Source organism: Melospiza melodia, chromosome 13 (assembly GCF_035770615.1).
Source record: "Melospiza melodia melodia isolate bMelMel2 chromosome 13, bMelMel2.pri, whole genome shotgun sequence".
Lineage (NCBI taxonomy): Eukaryota > Metazoa > Chordata > Aves > Passeriformes > Passerellidae > Melospiza > Melospiza melodia.
In genome coordinates, this window is record NC_086206.1 from 21,267,051 (window position 1) to 21,283,511 (window position 16,461).

At 54.5% G+C, this 16,461-nt stretch overlaps 1 long non-coding RNA gene across 1 annotated transcript in view; it reads left to right on the top strand.

Annotated features, from left to right (window-relative positions):
* Nucleotides 1-16,461, top strand: part of LOC134424079 (uncharacterized) — a 157,375-nt gene that overhangs the window by 124,054 nt on the left and 16,860 nt on the right. The window contains exon 5 of the long non-coding RNA XR_010029332.1: nucleotides 10,059-10,169. This is a non-coding gene — a long non-coding RNA (uncharacterized LOC134424079). The remainder of the gene's footprint in view (nucleotides 1-10,058; nucleotides 10,170-16,461) is intronic.

A 16,461-nucleotide genomic window follows, 5' to 3' on the forward strand; every position in this document is an offset into this window, starting at 1 on the left:
CCCATTCCAACAGGCCCTGCTAAAAAGCTGGGATATTTTGGATATATGGCAATAAACCCAGGATCCATCCATGCTGGGTTTGTCCTCCTTCCCCTCAGAGCTGCTGACACAGCACGTGCAGGATATTCCAAGCCCTGGGATAAACCCCCCGTGCTCCCCCCGTTCCCATGGATAACGTGCTCATGGATTAAGTGTCAGGCTTTTGTTTGAAAGAAGCCTTCAGGAAAATGACTCCACGAGGCCTCTGTGTGCTTAAATTTGTCAGGATTTGAAATATTTGGATTTCCTGGATGAGCCTGGACGTTTAATGGGCAGCCCTTGAGTGGGAAGCTGTGGCTGCTGCAGGAGGGAGCAGAGTGCCCACTCCCCCTCTGGAAAATGGGAATGGGCCAGTGGGGATTGTTCATTAACGGGGATTTATGGCACAAACCCACTACTGTTTGGTCAGGACAAACAGCCCTAAGTGGGATTTTAGTGCTGGGAAAGCAGCCCTGGGGCTGGAGCTGCTTCCCAGCTGCTCTCAGAGGGCTGAATTCCCTCCTCAGGGGGGCACAGGGAGTGGCTGGAGCCAAGGAGCACCAGGATTTGGGGCGGGAAGGAGAAATAAGATCAGGTTCATGGATTGGGGTCCTTCACCTGTGCTGTGTTTTCTCTGGGGAAGTTTTGGTTGGGGAACTCGCTCCTGGTGTTCCCTTGGCTGTTCTTGCTCTGAAGATGTGTTGGTGTTTATCCAGATCCAAATAACTCCTTGTCTGGGCTGGTCCTGGGCCCAGCTCTGAGGGATGGAGGATCTGCTCCCCCAGGAGCTGGGGATGGGCTGGAGCCTCCTGGTGCTCTGCAGGAACAGCTCAGAAGGGGCTGGGATGTGGGGCTGCATTTGGGGCTGGGACTTGGGGCTGGGATTTGGGGCTGGGATGTGGGGCTGGGATTTGGGGCTGGGATGTGGGGCTGGGATTTGGGGCTGGGATGTGGGGCTGGGATGTGGGGCTGGGATGTGGGGCTGGGATTTGGGGCTGGGATGTGGGGCTGGGATTTGGGGCTGGGATGTGGGGCTGGGATTTGGGGCTGGATTTGGGGCTGGGATTTGGGGCTGGGATTTGGGGCTGGCATTGAGGGCTCTGCTCAGTCTCCACCTCCAGATTCCCAGGTGGGTTTTGGGTGGCAGAAACAACCTCACCTTCCTCCATTTGGATGGATCCATGGATTTGTTCTCTCTTGGTTTGGAACTCCAAGAATGTTGGCCAAAGCCATGTTCCCAATGGTTTTCCCTACATTTCTGCTGGGATTGGGTCTGTGCCAGTGGAAATGGGGCATTTCTGGGCAAAGCAGCACCAAATCCCTTCCTCTTACACCATCGAGGTCTTTCCTCTCACCTCTGAAGGTGTCCACATTCTTTTCCCAGTCCCCATCCCATATTAAAGTCATGGAAAGGGTTGGGTTGGAAGGGACCTTCAAACCCATCCAGTTCCAGCCCTGGCACCTTTCCCTTGTTCCAATCCCATCCAGCCTGGCCTGGGACACCTCCAGGGATGGGAACCCCAAACCTCCCTGGGCAGTTCCAACCCCTGATCACCCTTTCCATGCAGAAATTCCTGCTGATGTCCACCCTGACACAGCTGGAGGCCTCATCCTTTTGTCCTGTCAGAGCTTTGTCACCTTCTGCCTCCCACAGGTGTCCCTGGCACACTGTGCTGGCTCTGCAGGTGACACCTGGGGACAGGCAGTGCCTGGGCCACAGTGGGGCTGGAGCTGGTGGAGGTTGTTGGGAGCTGTTTGTGTGGAGCTGGAATTGCTCTCCCCATGCTGGTTGTTGTTATGCAAAGCCAAGTCCTAAAAAAATATTGAATTTCCTGCGCCATAATTTGGAGGAAAAGCACTTCTCTGGAATTCTGCAGTGACTGGGGGGGGGTGTCCCCCCATCCTGAGCTCCTCAGGGTGGGAATGAAGTCTGTGTGGAGCAAAGACCCAGACCAGGGCAGAAACCTCCTCCTCCTCCTCCTCTTTTTATGATTTTTTAACCCTGCAGCAGCTCAAAGCCCTCCGAAAAGCTGCTTTTGATTCACACGCTCAAAATAATTCAGGCTGAGCCACTGTGGCTCCAATAAAACTTTAAAGAGGGTCTGGACTTGGTGGTGGGAAGGAGCTGGGATGGAAATGGGGATGAAGGAAAGCCTGGTTGGAGTTAGGAGAAATTTGGGAAGGCTCCTGGCCATGGTGGCATTGAGGGATGCAGCAGGGCTGGATGGAGTGTCCAGGTGCCCAGAGCATCCTTGTTCCAGCTCCTTGTTCCAGAGCTGGGTCTGGCTCACAGGAGCAGGGCCTGGGTGAGTTTGGTTGTTTGGATGCAGCTCCAGAGGAAGCTCCAGAGCAGCTCTGCCTCCGTGTGCTGATCCCAAACCCGCACGTCCCAGCTGGGCCAGCACAGCCAACAGCAAAATCCTCATGTCAGAGGAGCTGTTCCAGCTGGGAGAGCCCAGGGACAGCAGCCAGATCCCAATCCAGGGAATCCAGCAGCCAGATCCCAGTCCTGAGTATTCAGCAGCCAGATCCCAATCCCATACCAGGGAATGCAGCAGCCAGATCCCAGTCCTGGTTCTTCAGCATCAGATCCCAATCCAGGGTATCCAGCAGCAGATCCCAATCCCAAGTATCCAACAGCCAAATCCCAATCCCATCCAGCAGCCAGATCCCAATCCCAGGGTATCCAGCAGCAGCCAATTCTGGGAATTCCAGAGGCAGATCCCATCCCATGTTATCCAGCAGCTGGATCCCAGTCTGAATCCCAATCCCAGGTATCCAGGAGCAGATCCCAACCCCAGTCTCATCCACCAGCCAGATCCCAGTCTCATCCAGCAGCAAATCCCAATCCAGCCCTTTTTTCCACGCCTGTTCCCAAGTGTGCCCGTTTCCAGGGAAATGTGGGTCTGGGATGGGCCTGTCCACATCTGGCCCCAGAAAACATCTTGCACACAGGAGCTGCAGATGTTGGGCAGGGAGAAACATCTGGGCTGCTTTGACAGGGGGAGCCAGAAATTCATGGGATGGGAGACAGTGCCCAGCAGGGCCAGGGAGCTTCCATGGGGAAAATCCCAGCCCACAGCCCCTCTCCTCCCTGCCCTGAGCCTCCTCTGCCACCCAAAAGCTGCTGGAACCCCAGGATGGACCCCGCAAAGATTCCTGAAGGACAAATCCGCAGGGAGACCTTCCGGGATAACCCCAGATATCCCACACTGCAGCACTGGCACGGGACCACCCGTCCAAATCCACCCATCCAGAGGGATCCCAGGGCATCCCCAGCACAGCCTCCCTCCTGGGAGCCTCGTGCCTCAGTTTCCCCATCCATAAATTGGGAATGCTGGCTCTGGCACATCCCTGGCCTTGTGCCATCCATAAATTGGGAATGCTGGGTCCAAAAACTGCCTGACTCTGGCACATCCTTGCCCTCATGCCTCAGTTTCCCCATCTATGAATTGGGAATGCTGGCTCTGGCACACCCTTGATCTCATGCCTCAGTTTCCCCACCCATAAGTCGGGAATGCTGAGTTCGTACTCAGCCAGGCTGGCACATCCCTGGCCTTGTGCCTCAGTTTCCCCTTCCATAAATTAAGAATTCTGGGTCCAAAGCCAGCCTGGCTCTGCCACATCCTTGTCCAGAGCCATATGAACCATAAATTGGTTCATACCCAACCAGGCTGGCACTTCCTTGGCCTCGTGCCTCAGTTTCCCCATCCAAAAAGTGGGAATGCAGGGTCTGGCACTTCCTTGATCTCATGCCTCAGTTTACCCATCCATAAATTGGGAATGCAGGGTCTGGCACACACCTGGCCTTGTGCCTCAGTTTCCCCATCCATAAATCAGGAATACTGGCTCTGGCGCATCCTTGGGCTCGTGCCTCAGTTTCCCCATCCATAAATTGGGAATACCGGGTCCAAAGCCAGCCTGGCTGGCACATCCTTGGGCTCGTGCCTCAGTTTCCCCATCTATAAATCAGGAATGCCGGCTCTGGCACATCCTTGGGCTTGTGCCTCAGTTTCCCCATCCATAAATGAGGAATGTCGGCTCTGGCGTATCCCTGACCTCGTGCCTCAGTTTCCCCATCCCTGAGTCAGGAATGCTGGGTCCATCCCCAGCCAGGCTGGCACACTCCCAGCCCTGCTGCCCCATCCAGGACTGACCTACTTCCCTCCAGCAGAACTTTGTGCTCCACTTGTTTGACCCAGCACCTTTCTGTTTGCCCAGAGCCGGGAGCGTTTCCCCTCGGGCGCACACAGGGGGAGCGTCTGCTGCAGACACAAACCCCTGCTCTGTGCATCCCTGCAGGAGCCCAGAGCCCTTTCCCCACTGAAATCCACCCTGGAGCGCTGCCACCTTTGGCTTTGCCCCCTTTTCCCCCGTGCCCGCGCTGGTTTTGGGGACAGGGAGGAGAAAGGTGACATTGTTCCGTGCTGGAAGCAGCAGCAGCATCCCAGCTCCCGGCCTCTGCGGCTGCCTCAGTCATGGCTGTTTGCATATGTTAAAAATATTTAGTCCAGCGCTAAAAAAAATATTATCCCCGAGCTGTTGGGGCCAGCTGAGCATAATGGCACCTATGTGTCCGTGTGCTCAGAGGCACACAGGGCTCCTCTTTGCCTCTGGAGCCATCCTGGGCTGCAGCAGGGATGCTGGGGGTGATCCTGGGCTGCTGGGAGTGCTGCTCTGCCCCTGGGATGGAGGATTTGGGGCTGCAGCAGGGATGCTAGGAGTGATCCTGGGCTGCTGTCTGTGGGAATGCTGTGATCCCCCTGGGAGAGGGGTCTGGGGATGCTCGGAGTGATCCTGGGGCTGCTGCCTGCTGGGAATGCTGCTCTGCCCCTTGAAAAGGGCTTTGGGGCTGCATCAGGGATGCTCAGAATGATCCTGGAGCTGCTGCCTATGGGAATGCTGCTCTCCCCCTAGAAAAGGGCTTTGGGGCGGGGGGAGCTTGGTGGGGCAGTGGGGTGTGCAGAGCAGGGGGGATGACAGGTCACACAGGGGTGTTGGCTGTAGGAAAAAGCAATAAAAGCTGGGCTGAGTGCTGAGTTCCAGCTGCTGGGAATGGCTCCCCAAATCCATGGATGCGGGGCTGAGACCTCCCCAGCTCCATCCACCCCCTCCCAGCCAAGCTGTGCCCGTGGCCTGGAGGTACCCAGAGCTTCTGGGAACAGGGAGAAGCTTCCAGCTGAGTTCCACAGAAAGAATTCCAGGCCAGGCTGAGAGTGTGGGAGGGAAAACATTTCCCTGTAGTAATCTCCCTGTGAGGAGCAGCAGAAAGGAGCGTGGAGTTTGTTCTGGCTGCGGGAGGAGGACAGCAGCGAGCTGCAGCAGCACTAAGGGATCATTTCCTCGGCTTTTTTCCCCTATTATATTTATTTTTCAAGCGGGAAAAGGAGCTGGAGGAGGGCGTGGAGGTGAAATAATCCTGTCTGGAGAGCGTGAAGGGATCATTATGCCCCGTCCTTGGGCTTTTCTGGAGGGTTTTTCCCCCCTTTTCCGAGGGTTCTGCGGACACTGTGGCCATTCATGGCTCGGCTGGGGGTGTGAGGGGCGCGTGGCCGGGCGGGAGACGGGAATAATTCCTGCACAATGTGCAGCAGGGAAAAATGGCCCGGTTGTCTGAGGTGGATGGAGCTGGATGTATGGAAGTGTGAGAGCATCAATGCAGCCATTTATGAGCGGAGCTTTTCCCCCCTGAATAAACTGCGCGGCTCCGAGGAAAAATGTAAATGTTCGGGAGCCCTCGGAGACAGGATTTCAGGGAAAAATAAGGACAGCTTTCAGGGCTGGGGGGGAGAAGGGCCTCCTGCAGCCCCCCACTGCTGGGCCAGGGATTATTTTCCTCCATGGTTCTCCCTGTGCCCAGTTTAAAGGGATTTGTGTCCCGGTGTCCCAGGGAATGTTCCCCGCCCGCCTCAGAGCTGGGAATTCCTCGGTGAAAGGTTCCATTCATCCCTGCCCTGCTTCCCTCTGCAGCCACCACACCACACCCTGGGCCTCTGCTCTCCTTCCCGTAGCTGCATTCCCACATGGAAGGCTGGGAAGGGATGCTCCAACACTGTCCTGGCAAAGGGATAATCCCCCCTGCCTTGGTCCTGATTTCCGGCCTGGAGCTGCTTGGACTGCAGGGTTTGAGGAGCCTGAGAGAACAGGAAAATGGGGGAGATGGGTGGTGCTGCTTCCAAAATTCCCATCCGTGCCTGGGACAGTGGAAGGTGTCCCTGACCATGGAATGGGATGAGCTTTCAGGTCCCTGCCAGCCCAAACCATCCTGGAACTCCACAGATCAGCCCCTGGCTGGTCTCTGGGGCTGCATCCTCAGCCCCTTCCTTGGAACCAAGGAGAGGGTGTTCCCCCAAGGAAAAATCAAGGAAAGAGCCCCAGGTGTGTTGAACTTGGAGGAGAAGCAGCTGAACCAGTGGAGCACTGGGAGGGTACTGGGAGAACTGGGATGCCACCAGCAGCATCCAGGAGTGTTCCCCCATGGAGAGCTTGGGATTGTTGGGATGTGCTGGAGACAAAGTGGGGAAAAAAACCAATATTTTAGTTCTGGGTTTCATCCAAAATAGGCCTTGGATGGAATTGCAGAGGCTTTGGATCTGAAAGAGTGGCTCTTATTTTATAGATTTATTTTGAATATATGTATTTTCATGTATATACCCCATGTATTATTTACACCATCTATATAAACCCCATATATTGTATATATATTATACTTTAATATATTTCCACACACATCATCGATTATATTCACCATATTTTTCTATGTATCCACACATCATCTGTTATCTAGATCTTATATTTTTAATATATTTATTTACACACAGTCCATATTTCTAGAGGCGGTTGGAGAGCAAACCCAGGGATCAGAGCTTTTCCATGTCCCAGCCATATCCCAGAGATGCCAGGAAATGTTTGCTCTCTTCTGAAGCTGAAAAAGTGCCAGAAAATAGGGGGGAAAAAGTTGTTAGACTGCCAATAATTAAATGTGAGCAATTCAAACCCAGTCAGGAGTTGGTGCATCCCAGTTATCACCATCAAAAATGACGTTTTCCAAGGATTTCAAGGATTCCCAAAGACTTCCAAGGATTTCTGCAGCCGCTGCTGTAAATAGGGATCTGCTCCTCCAGGGGCTTGGATGGACTCCAGGCCAGGGGTTTGATTGCAATTCCACTCGATTGCCAGGATTAAAGGAGGGCTCTCCATGCTCAGGGAGTGCCGGGAATACTCCAGGGAGCTCTGGGAATACCCCGGGTATATTTTGGGAATACCCGAGGAATACTCCAGGAATACCCTGGGAATAACCCGAGAGTACTCTGGGAATACCCCCAGGAATGCTCTGGGAATACTCCAGGAATACTCCAGGAATACCCCATGGATACTCTGGGAATACCCTGGGAACACTCTGGGAATACTCCAGGAATACTCTGGGAATAACCTGAGAGTACTCTGTGAATATCCCCGGGAATACTCTGGGAATACTCTAGGAATACCCCAGGAATACTCTGAGAATACCCCAGGAATATTCCGGGAATAACCTGAGAGTACTCTGTGAGTACCCCCAGGAATACTCTGGGAATACTCCGTGAATACCCTGGGAATACTCCAGGAATACTTTGGGAACATCCCATGAATACTCCGGGAATACCCTGAGAACACTCTGGGAATACTCTAGGAATACTCCAAAAATACTCTGGGAATACTTTGGGAATACCCCGGGAGTAGCCCAGGAATACTCTGGGAATACCCTGGGAATACTCTGGAAATACCCCAGGAGTTCCCCGGAAATACTGTGGGAATACTCTGGGAATACCCCAGGAATTCCTGAGAAATACCCTGGGAATACCCCAGAAATACCCTGGGAATACCCCAGGAGTACCCCAGGAATACCCCAGGAATACCCCAGGAACACCCCAGGAATACCCCAGGAACACCCCAGGAATACCCCAGGAATACCCCAGGAAAATGGCACTGTGGGAGATGCCCGGAGTCAGATGTTCCATTATTTCACAATTCCTCCATCAATTCCCGCTGAGACTGGGGGAACCCCCCCAGATCTCCTGCACATCCAGGGAGCGTTCCCCAGGTCCCCAGGCGGGCTCTGCCCCCGGAGGAGGCTCTGGAGCAGCTCCCGAGGCTCCCGTGGGATGAGCTCCTTGAGCTCCTTTGATATCGGAGCCGCGGCTGGCGGCGCTCCCCGCTCTGGCAGCGCTGCCCAAGCGGTGCCAGCACAGCCGCGCTTCCAGAGGGGCCTGGAAACGCAATCCATGATCTGATAGTTGGGAGCAGCTTTTTTAATTAAGGCTCGGGCCAGGGGCTGGCTGGGGAGGTGGGGACGGGGGTTGTCCCCAGGGGTTTGGCGCATCCCGGCCTCTGGCACCCTGGGCAGCTCCAGGGCTCACTTTTCCTCTGGTGGCACATTTGCAATGAAGCCTTTTTGCCCCTTTCTATCCACTTTTACCCCTCTTTCTGTCCCCTTTCACCCTTTTCTATCTTCCCCCCGCCCTTCTCCCTATGGCCCTTTTATCCCACTTCCATTTCCCCCTTTCTGTACCATTCCACCCCTTCTATTCATTTCCCCCCCCTTTTTTTATTTCCCTTTCCCCCTTGTATCCCACTTCCTTTCCTTTCTGTCACCTTTATTTACCTTTCCATTCTTTTTCCTGGCTATTGCCATTTCCTCTTCCCCCTTTTCCTCCTTCCCCCCCCCTTTCTATCCCTCTTTATTCCTTTTCCCCTTATATCCCTTTTTTCCTCTTCTTCTTCCCTCTCTATCCCTTTTTTCCCCCCTTTCCATCCTTCACCCCCTTTCCCATCCATTTTTCCTCTTTCCCTTTCTGTCCTTTTCCTCCTTTCCCTTTTTCCTCCCTCCCTATCCCCTTTTCACCCCATCCTTTTTCCCTTTTCCCTCCCTTCCCCCTTTTCTACCTTTCCCCTTTCCGTTTTCTACCCTGTTTTTCTTCCCCTTTCCCTCCCCTTTCTATCCTTTCCTTTATTCCCTTTTTTCCCCTTTTCTATCCATTTTTTCTTTCCCTTTCCCTCTTTCCCTTTTTTACTCAGTTCTTCTTTCCCTTTATCCCTTCCCTCCCCATTTTTTCTCTCCCTTTCCCTTTCCCTTTCCCTTTCCCTTTCCCTTTCCCTTTCCCTTTCCCTTTCCCTTTCCCTTTCCCTTTCCCTTTCCCTTTCCCTTTCCCTTTCCCTTTCCCTTTCCCCTTCTCTTTCCCTTTCCTCCCTGCTTTTTCTCTTCCTTTCCCTTTCCCTTTTCTTCCCATTTCTTCTCTCCCTTGCCCTTTCCCCTTTCCCTTTCCCCTTTCCCCTTTCCCTTTCCTCCCCTTTTTTTCCTCTCCCTTTCCCTTGTCCCCCTTTCCCTTTTCTCCCCATTTTTCTCTCCCTTTCACTTTTCCTTATCTCTCCCCATTTTTTCTCTCCCTTCCCCTTTCCCCTTTCCCTTTCCTCCCCATTTGTTCTTTCCCTTTCCCTTTCCCTTTCCCTTTCCCTTTCCCTTTCCCTTTCTCCCCATTTCTTCTCCCCCTTGCCCTTTCCCTTTCCTCCCTTTTTTTCTCTCCCTTTCCCTTGTCCCCCTTTCCCTTTTCTCCCCATTTTTCTATCCCTTTCCCCTTTCCCTTTTCTCCCCGTTTTTTCTCTACCTTTTTTCTTTTCTCTCTCCCTTTCCCTTTTCTCCCCATTTTTTCTCTCCCTTTTCCCTTTCCCTTTCCTCCCCGTTTTTTCTCTCCCTTTTCCCTTTCCCCCCCCCCCCCATTTTTTCTCTCCCTTTTCCCTTTCCCTTTCCTCCCCATTTTTTCTCTCCCTTTCCCTTTCCCCCCCGTTTTTTCTTTCCCCTTTCCCCCCTGTTTTTTCCTGCCCCTTTCCCTGTCCCCTTTGCCCCCAGCCGGTGCCGGGATGGGCTCATTCCCGTTCTCCTGCGCTCCTCTCCTTCTCCCGTACCCCGGCTGGTGTGCGCTACTGGCTGGTGCCGCGCGAGGGGCGTGAGCAGCTCCGTGCCTGCGGTCAGTGATGAAGACTTTCTGCTCTTTTCATCCCCGCAGCACGGAGCCACCGCTCAGGGCCAGCCGGCAGCTCCTAATCCCCGAATTTTGGCCTTTTCCAGCCCCTTCCCAGCAGAATGCAGCCTTCCCCTCCGGCCGCCTGATGATGAGGTGAGTGAGTTCCCTTTCCTTTGCTGCCTGATGTCATAAAAGTGGGGTTTTTCCTGGGGGGAAGCCTGGGGGGAAGGGGAATGTGCTCTTTGCCTCACTTCGCTGCTGGGGGGTCGCTCCAGCGCTTTCCCAGGGTTTGTTCCCCTCGGCATTCCCAGCTGGAAGCTCCTGCATTTCCCTCTGCAGACACAACTTTCTCCCCCCTCCTTTCCCCCCTCTCTGCCTCATTCAATGACTCAACGAGGTTTGTCAGAGTTAAAAAATGATGCTCTTTGCTCAAACTATTCGGGATATTTGTGTCATCCCAGAACTTTTGCAGAGGAAAATCGTTGCCATTCCCATTCCTCCCTCCCGAGGCCGAAGCTGCCCCCGGGCCCCCTCTCGGGGCTGCTGCTGCTCCTGGGTCCCTTTGGCTGCTCTTGGCCGCTGTCACCACCCGTGATGGTGCCACCCCTGCCAGGAAAGTGTCACCCAGAGCCACCCCTGGCAGAGCAGGAGTTAATCCCACCCTCCCTTTTCCCCCCTCCCTCGGCTTCAGCTGCAAAAAATATGAAGTGAGGATGGATCCGCTCATCTGCGGAGCAGAGGAGTTGCTTTGATGTCGGTCCTGCTGTCGGTCCTTCCTTTCCTCCTTCCCCTCCTTTCCCCCCTTAACCCTTCCTGCCTGGAATTGCAGCCCCCCCACCCCAGCCCCGGGAATTCCGTGTGCGTGGCAGGGGGGACACGCGGGGGGCTGGAATTCCCTTTTGATTTGGCACCCCATTCCCGGGATGCACATCCTTGGGGGGGACACCGGGGACAGGGAGAGGGTGGCGAGCGCCTTGTCACCTGTGGTGGCCTGGGAAGGCTGAGCTTGGAGGTGTTGGGTGTTGTTGGGGTGGGATTTTTCCTTGTGGGGGGATTTCGGGGGGTTTTAACCGCGTTTTTGCGCCGCTGGAGAAAAGCGCCGCTGCCGCTTTAAGGCAGAAGTGTCCCTTTAAGTGACTTTCCATTTGCTGTTTTGGAGAGCCGAGAATTCGGTTTCCCAGATTTCCTCTGAGTTGTGTGCAGGAGGCAGAGGGAGTTAAAAATGACTCGGGGAACCTTCAGCAACTGCAAGGCAGAGGGGAACAAAAAAAGGGGGGGAAATGATGTGTAGGGCATAAACCGAGATTTTGGGGGGAGAAAGATTTAGGGAAGAAAATAAAGGAGATTTAGGAGAGAAAAAAGGTATTTGCTACTGTTTCCATTTGGTTTCCTGATGTTGTTCCCAAATCCCTGCCTGGGCAGCGGGGAAATGGGACGGTGGGGAATACAGGGAGCTGGGAGGATGCAGCACCCCGGGTACCCAGGGGTTAACAGCCCTCACCAGCTGGGGAGCATCATAAACTGCAGCCGTTCCCCACCAAATTAATTCACACTTTCTTTTCCTGATGTTTGCCCTGGGAAAGGTGAAAAAAATAAAACAAAAAAAAAAAAAAAAAAAGAAAATTAAGAAAGGAGGGAAAAGAAGAGGAAGGGGGAAAAAAAACCCCTAAATAAATAATGGGCTGGAAGGGGCTGGGGAAGGCTCTGGTTCCTCAATTAGCTGGGAATTGCCTGCTCCCGACCAACGGAAGGCAGCAGCAGCAGCAGCGCTGGAGCCTCTGGATTTGTGGAGCTCTCTCCAAGTGCCAAGTCTGGTTGTGCGGGACTTTGGAGGGGTAGGTGGAGGAATCCGAGCGCTCGGCTCCCTTAACCCCTTCGGAGCCGCGCGGGTTTGGGAGCGCGGCTGGGGCAGCGCCAAACCCGGCCGTGGCTCCGCAGGGAGGGAGGGTTTGGGCGTGCAGAGCTCGGGAGAGGAGATTCCCGCTGCTGGGAATTCACCTGCAGGAGTGCTGGGGCGTGAGCTGGGCTGGGTGTCACCATCTGGGGACATCTGGGACTGGGGCACAGAGGGGTTTGGGGAGGAGCAGGGGGTCAGGGGGATCCCTGATCCTCATGCATGGAAGGGGAATCTCAGGGAGTTGGGGATGTGCAGGTCAGGGGGTACCGTGATCCTCACGCATGGAAGGGGAAGCTCAGGGATTTGGGGATTGTGGAGAGGGTCGGGGGTATCCATGATCTTTGGGCATGGGAGTAGAAGCTCAGGAGTATCCATGATCCTTGTGCATGGAGGAGAAGCTCAGGGATTTTGGGAATGTGCAGAAGATCAGGGGGTATCCACGATCCCCATGTATGGAAAGGCGAAGTTCAGGGATTGTGGAGAGGGTCAGGGGGTATCCATGATCCTTGTGCCTGGAGGAGAAGCTCAGGGGTTTGGGGAACGTGCAGGTCAGGGGGTATCCATGATCCTTGTGCACGGAAGGGGAAACTGAGGGATTTGGGGATGTGCAGAAGATCAGGGGATATCCATGATTCCTATGCATGGGAAGGGGAGCTGGGGATTGTGCTGTCCGCATGCATGGCATGTGGTTCCCTGGAGCAACCACCAGGGAGCAGAGGGCACACAGGTGCAGGGCATGAACCGGAGGGAGCAGAGGGCACACAGGTGCAGGGCATGAACAGAGGGCACACAGGTGCAGGGCATGAACATGGTGGGTATAAAGGGTTGGGCTGATGCACAAAAGGAGCAGATGCCAGAAGCTTTCTGCTGTGGTGTTTCTGTGTTTGGGTGAGTGCTTAAAGCCTTCTGAAGTTGTGTGGTGACACTCTCTGTGTCATGGCCATCTCAGCTGTGACACAGGACAGCAGCCACCAGGGATGGGCTTCCCTTTGGAGCATCTCCTGAGGGTGCCAGGATCCGGTGCCTCAGGCTTTGGAACAGACAATCCACGGATCAAACCACTGTGGAAGAGGCTGGAAACCAGAACCTGAGGTATCCCAGAAGAGGATGGGTCATTCATATCCAAGAAATCCATCTGGATTTATCCCAGCTCCAGCTGCAAAGGGAATTCCCATGCTAAAGCTTTAGGATGCAGTTAGTGATGAGCATTCCCACGAGCAGGGTCCTGCCTGGGCCTGCTGCCACCCCGTTCCCTGTGGGATGCACGCAGGGACACCAGGACAGACAAACCCGGTGTGGGATGGACTCTGCTCTGTGAGGACACTCATCTCCCTTCTCCAGGATCCTGCTCCACAGGGATGGGATCCAGCAGGGCCTGGTCCTGTCCTCTGTGTTTTCCTTTGGGTTTGGATCTGTTTTCTTTGGGTTTGAGGGTTGGTTCCTGGGCAGCTGTCGCCGCTCTGGGGTTGGCAATGCAGCACAGGAGTGCCCAGGGCTGGCAGGGCCAGGGGCAGGTGTTTGCTCTGGCCTCCTCCAGCTGCTGCCATGCCAGGCCTCCCTGCATCCCCACCTGCACTCCAGGCTGGCATGGGCCTGGCACCCGCTCCTTCCCTTCTCCTGGTCCTTTCCAGCCCTGTGTCCCCAGCCAAAAGCAGCTCCTCGAGGGAGATCTGCTCCAGAGGCTCCTGGAAAATGCATCAAAAGGACCAATGTCCCCTTCAAAACCCAGCCTCTTTTTGGATTGAATCTGCTGCTTTTTCATTAAGGGATGCTGCCTGTCCCTCCTGCTTAGGAGGCAGGGATGGATCAGCTGGGAAGTTCTAACTGGAGTAGCCATGGTAGGGAGAAGGTTGGAGGGGAAACTGAGGCAGCACTGGTTCAGATCCAGGTGTTCTCCCACCCCTTCTCCATCTTTCCTGGGATCTTTTTGGCTTTCCTGGCCCTTCAGCCCAACCTCAACCAAGTGTCCTCAGACTGGTGGCTGGGTCAGTTGTGCTTTTGGGTATTTTTTCCTCTAAACCAGGAAATTTGGCTTCTCTGAATGTTTCCCTGAGCTTTGCCAGGATGTTAAGGATGAAATCCCAATAGGAGCTGGACGTGGGGGGATCCGCATCCCAGTGAATGCTGAATATTGGGGATGCACATTCCAGTAGGATCTGGATGTTGAGGATGAAATCCCAATGGGAGCTGGATATGGGGGATGAAATCCCAGTAGGATCTGGATGTGGGGGATGCACATCCCACTCCAGCCAAATCCACCAGAGGGGCCCAGCTGAGCACCCCCTCTGATTTCAGCACAGTGGCTGAGTTTTCCTGAAGCAGCAGCCGATTCCAGCAGCCAGGAATGCTCAGAGGAAGTGATTTTATTTCCCTGCTGGAGGAAGCTGCAGCTCTTTGAAGTGGGCCCAGAACCTTGGGGGGCTTCAACCTTTGGCATCAGGGTTGGATCACCCCAGCCCCAAATCCAGGGATTGTGGCCACTGAGGGGTGTCCAGGGCACTGCTCACACCCCATTTTGGGAGGAAAGCAGAGGGTTTAGTGCCTGGAGGAGCCCAGATGTGGCTGGGTGGGATTTGGGTCCTGCTGCTCTTGGGAACATCTGGCTTTGCCACTGTGTCCCGAGGCGCTGGAAATGGTCACATCCTGATTCCGGAGCAGCTCCCAGCTTTGGGATGAGGTTTTAGGGCTGGGCCTGTCTGGGTCATTGTAAAACTCCTTTGTGCTTTGGGGCTGTGGCTGGCTGCCCTAAAATTCACCCCAAAAAGGCACCACCTTCTCTGGAAGCTGCAGAAATGACTCTGTGATGGGATCATCCCTCAGTGATCATCACTGGGATCCTGAACTGGAGTAATGGGAATGTGGGTGGGTTTGGGTCAGTTCCCAAATGAGTCTCACACCATGGAATGTGGGGCAGGCAGTGGCAGGGGCAGAGGAGCCCCCCATGGGTCTGTTTGGAGCCTTTTTGTTCATTATTCCATTAAAAAATCAGGATGCTGCTGTAGCAGCCCCACAGAGCTTTGGGGGGAGCCCCCCACAGCATCCTCCTCCCTTCCCAAAATCCCTGACCCCTGGAGCATCTTCCCATCAGAGCTCCAAGGCCTGGATGTCCCAGCAGGGGCAGCTTGGAGCCATCTCCAGCATCCCTGGGATGTCATTCCCATGTGAGCCAGGTGCTCCCTTCTCCTGGATCCACTCCCATGGAGCAGGCAGGACAGGCAGGAACGGCTTCTGCAGCCCTTGGGGTTTGCTGTGCTGGGAATTCTGCATGTGCAGAGTCCTGAGGAGCCCTCAGGGGACACAGGGGAGGTGCTCAGGGCTGCTGCAGGATGGTCCCAGCCTCAGGAGGAGCTCTGTGCCTGGGGAATCCTCATTTGGCACCATCCGTGGGTCCTGCTCCATCCGTGGGTCCTGCTCCATCCTCTCCGTGGGGATGGCACTGCAAAGGCTGCAGGAGCTCTGGAGGGAGAGGATTGATCCAGATGCAGCCCCTGGGATGCTGAGGGAGTGCTGGGTGCCCAGAATTCCAGAATCTCCATGCCTCCCTGTGTCACTCCACAAACATTTCCCTGGGCTTCCCATGGGCTCCACCAAGGGACACTCCAGGAGTGCTGGCCCAGCAGGGATTGGTGTCCTGGGGAAGCAAGGCAGGATCCCACCCAGAGGATCCCCCAAGCACCTGCCAAGGTTGGTTCCTGTGCCAGGGATTGGTGATCCCATCACCTCTGCCTTGCTCCCTGAGAGTATTCCCTTTGGAATTAGAAGGTAGTGGAAGGATGCTGGACATGTCCATGAGCCCACACCGCTTCTTCTGGGTTCCAGTCTGAGATTTAAAGCTCCAGGTGGGTTTTTCAGCCCAGAAAAATCCCAATTTTTCTTTCACTCCCAGCACCCTCAGCTCTGTCTGGGGCTGAACTTTTGCCCTGCAGACAGAGCTGGATTTGATTGCGCCCCATAAAGCAGCTCCAGCTCTTCCCTCCAGGAAGGTTCATGAGGAGGATGGAAAACAGGCCCTTAATGCCCTAAGAATTCACCTCTCTTCCCCCATCTTCCCTTCCCTGAACTTTTAAGCTCATCCAAAAAGCTCCATACGTTGATGGCAGGGCTGGGATGCTGCAGCTTTGCCAGGAGGGCAGGATTTCCACAGAGTTCTAAGTGGAAGCAAATGGTTTTAAAGGAAATTAAGTTTACAGCTCTATAAAAAAAAAGGCATTTTATTGCTTTGCTTTGCCTGTCAGTCAGGAGAAGCAGGAGGTAAAGGAATGCTCAGAGGCCGGAGGCAAAGAGGAGCAGACCCGTGGATCTCCAGGTGGATGGATTTGGGCTCTGGAAAATCCTGGATGCTTGGAGTGATGCTTAGGATGCTCCAAGCTCTTAAATGTTGGCTGGGGATGCAGACACAGAAACACCTCAGGGTTTATTTATGGAGAAAACCCGCAAACCCCTAGGATTTATTAATGAATCTCCTCCCATGGTGTGGATTGGAGGGCTTGGGCTAAGCAGGAATCAAATGGTGGCGTTGGATGTCCAAGGAAGGCAGCAGGAATGGAG